A 4,199-nucleotide genomic window follows, 5' to 3' on the forward strand; every position below is an offset into this window, starting at 1 on the left:
CTTTCAAGCCGAGCATAGAAATACTTAAGAAAATCCGCCTGGCTGGTCCCGCTTGTGACCATAATGAAGGTTTACAGCAGGCCTCTAATTTTTATAAACATTTTGATGGCAAACTTACCTTAATCGGACAAACCAGTAGTTTTCAAGGCCTTTTGTCTAAGAAAGGCTAATTTTAGCTTTTTCACAATCGCGCTATAATGACGTCATTAATTTAAGATTAATTTAAGCGCGAATAATGGTACTTTTAGGCCCTTTACAAAAGCCTTCCTATTCTTATTTCAATTCTACTCGAAAATAATCAATTTTTGTTGTTTTTTTTCACGCCAATTTGAGAATCAAAAACTACAAAAACTACAAAAAATCGAAGGTTTTTATTGATTTTTTTTTGTGTTTTTCTTGTTGAAATTTATGCTTCTTTGGCTCGAAGTTGCAAAAATTGTAAATCCATTTAGTTAACTTGCTTGAAATGTTGAATTAGAAACCGCCAAACAACTACTTTTGTTGATTTTCCAAAAGGAATCTTTTGAAGCGGAATATTTACTCCTGTCCTGCAACAAAACCGTCAAAAAGTCTAGTCGTATTGCACAATATGCACCCTTTATGGGTCCTGCATTCCTCATTCGTTCAACTGGGCGAATTCGCCGCCTAGTTGAAACTGAATATGACACAAAACACCCCATAATCCTTGATGGAAGGCATTCTCTGGTGAAATTGTTCGTAAGTGATCTTCATTATCGCTATCAGCACCAGTTCTTAGACTACCTGCGAGCTGTAATTCACTTAGAGTTCGCAATCTTGAACCTTCGCTCTTTTTTAAAGTCCATTGAAGTCCACTGCCTTATATGTAGGAAGCGCAAAGCCAAAACTGTCACACCTATGATGGCAGAGCTTCCAGTTGAAAGGCTTGGTTACCGCCAGCCTCCCTTCCCAAACTGATGTGTTGATTACTTTGGACCATTTTACGTCTCAATCAGGAGGAGTTCTGAAAAACGATGGTGCTTCCTTTTTACATGTATGACCACCAGAGCTGTACATATTGAGATTGTCTCATCCATGGACACGAGTTCGTGTGTAATGGGAATCGAAAAATTCATTGCCCGTCGCGGCACTCCATCAGTCCTTTGGTCTGATAACGGCACCAATTTTTTGGGAGCCGAGAAAGAACTCTTAAATTGTATTCAGTCGTGGAACGGAAAAGCACCCCCAGAGCTGGCGAAAAAGGGTATCAAGTGGAAATTTAACCCCCCGGCAGCCCCGCATCACGGTGGTTCTTGGGAACGTCTCGTTCGGTGTTGTAAAAGGGTATTCTACGCAATAATAGGAAGTAGAAAGCTCACTCTCGAAGTCCTTGAAACAACTTTCTGTCTTGTAGAACAATCACTGAACGCTCGACCTATAACATCAGTAAGTGCAAGTCCGGATGGTTTCGAGGTGTTAACTCCTAATCAATTTTTGTTAGGCCGAAATGGTACTAGCTTTCCTTCTCTCTCTTTCCAGGAGCACTTCGACCATCGAAAGCAATATGTTCGAGCGCAAAGCTACGCCAACGCAATTTGGAGTCGTTGGCTGCGAGATTATGTGCCAGCGCTGAATAAACGCAGGAAGTGGCACTCCGATAGTGACGTTATTTTAAAAACAGGGGATTTAGTGTGGATTGTTGACGAACGCAGCCCAAGGGGACACTACCCTCTGGCTCGTATAAAAACCCTTAATTACGGAAAAGACAACATAGCCCGATCCGCCGTAGTTACCACCCGCTCCGGGGAGCTAACTCGACCGGCCGTAAAACTCGCACCCGTTTTCGCTCCTTTGAGCGCGGAAGATGTTCGCGCTTAAATTAATCTTAAATTAATGACGTCATTATAGCGCGAAAGTGAAAAAGCTAAAATTAGATTTTCTTAGACAAAAGGCCTTGAAAACTACTGGTTTGTCCGATTAAGGTCAGTTTGCCATCAAAATGGTTATAGATTTTTGAGATTGTTGGAAACCGTATTGCTAAAAATGTTAAACGAAAAATGTTTAACCGATATTACTTATTCTATATATTATCTGTTGAATTGCCGATAATTTACAGATATTGAAGCAGGTTTTTGTAAGGTCTTACAGGATACACGAGAGTGTGGCACAACCATACATAAGCATGCTCGCTCTCTTTACTTCATCGAAATTAGACGAAAAAAAAACTTTTTTCAAATCGATTTTTCTCAACACTGAATAAAAATTTTGAAATTTCTATACAGTTTGTCCGACCCACAACTGAAATGGCTTGAATATGATATGTTATTCGACCCACTCCGATTATTATATGTGCTACCTGACTTTTCGTGGAAAACAAAAAGTAAGAGAAAACCACAGAAAAATGAACAAAAACACACCCGAATTCAAAGATCCTCCACATTGTTTCAATGATCGGAACAAATAGTTTGTGGAGTATGGAAAAATTGATGGCCTTACAATTTTTATGTATAGAAAATTTTTTTCATTGAGATTTCATAAAGTTTTATGTACGTACGGGCTTATATGGAAAAAAATGACAAACAACTTTTTATTCATGGAAAATGTATGATTAAAAGTTATGCTTAATCCGGCTTAGTATTCATATTCGAAGAGATACATGATTAGCTGGAGTTGAAAAACCATTAAAAAGTCGGGTTTTTTTGCAGTGGTGGATCTAGGATTTTCTCGAGGGGGGGGGGCGGATTTTCAAAAAAATTCGAAAATTTGATCGACTTTTTTCTGAGCTCCTCTAAATTACTATGAAGACCCAACTTTGAGCAAATTTTTTGTGTAACACGCAAACTTTTGAAAAACGGGCCAAACAAGGCTTTTTTAGGCACTTTTTGGAAAAGTTTGACCAAAAAATTGGGTTTTTTTGGCGCGCGCTTCCCCCTCAAAATTAGCATGTTTGGCGCCGAAGCCACCCTTAGAAAAATTGTAGGGCCAGCCAGCCAAAAATGGATATCTCAAAATAGTACAAAGGGGACCTTTTGGGTCGGCATGTGGTCGAATTCCTGGGGGGGGGGGGGGAGGGGTATCACAGAGGGGTATCACAGTCTCTTGGTATCACAGAATTTAGTGTTAATTCGCCTGTTTCAAGTTTCAACTCCCTCAATTAGCTCACGCAGTTGCGCTAACTTTCTTAAAGTTCAGACACCAAAAGATGAAAAGATTACAGCACCCTTCATCATAAAACTTCAATAGAGACAACTTGTTTTCGGACTATAAAGACCAATAGCTGATGAAAAGCTAACACTTTTATCAACCAAAATGTAGTTGACAAACATCGATTAGCAGATAAGCCACTAAACAGACACATCTATAAGCCGAAAATCCCACAAACCTAGAAAGGGCTTCAAAAATGAACAAGTTATTTTGGCTTGAACTGCGATTTGTGATTTATTTTAGACCTACAAGATCTCGATTTTGCAACTGAAATAGGTGACTAGAGGTTCACCATGATAAGCGTTTTGCTGCCTGAAAAAAAGTTCCTTCAACCAAATAACCAAATCGCTGAATGCTTTTTTAACCAAGAGGTCAAGTCAAAAGTGATTTTGAGGGAGAAACTTAACTGATTGTATGCTGCTTCGGTTTGGCGATGGCTTAGAACCCTCATTTCCTCAAAAATAATTGTCATAGTGAAAATCGATAAATAAACAAAAATTAAATTTGATAAATTCGCAAAAAAAACGATTTTTGTCCATTTTTAGTAAATTTTCTTGATGACGCTTATTATACAAAAATTAAATTTTGCAATCTGTTCAAAACTTACAAGAGGATTTGCTCAACTAATCTGCTTTCAGAATATTCTGGTTTCAATTTAATCTGCTCACTTTCTATGTACTCTCCTGACTTTATCATTCAAGCGAAACGTTATCAAAATTAAGAATTCTTACGGTTTAATCTTTTGTTCTAATTAAGTTGCTCCAGACAACACATTGATTCGCCATATTTTATATTTGCTACCCAAGAAGTTAGTTCAGCAGAAATGGACGAGGAAAAACTAAAGAAAATGCTGTTGTCTACACGAGGCAAAGGAAAATCCAAATCCCACAGGGTACGGTGGGCGATAACGATAATCAAATCAACTAAAAAAACTCATATAAATCAAATATCGTGTTCTACCTTCTTGTTAAAATGATTTTTACTCCAAACATGCATGAAAATTAACTACGGCGTTATTAAACACCTATTTTGAAAGG

Source organism: Symsagittifera roscoffensis, chromosome 9, assembly GCF_963678635.1.
Source record: "Symsagittifera roscoffensis chromosome 9, txSymRosc1.1, whole genome shotgun sequence".
In the NCBI taxonomy this organism is placed as follows: Eukaryota; Metazoa; Xenacoelomorpha; order Acoela; family Convolutidae; genus Symsagittifera; species Symsagittifera roscoffensis.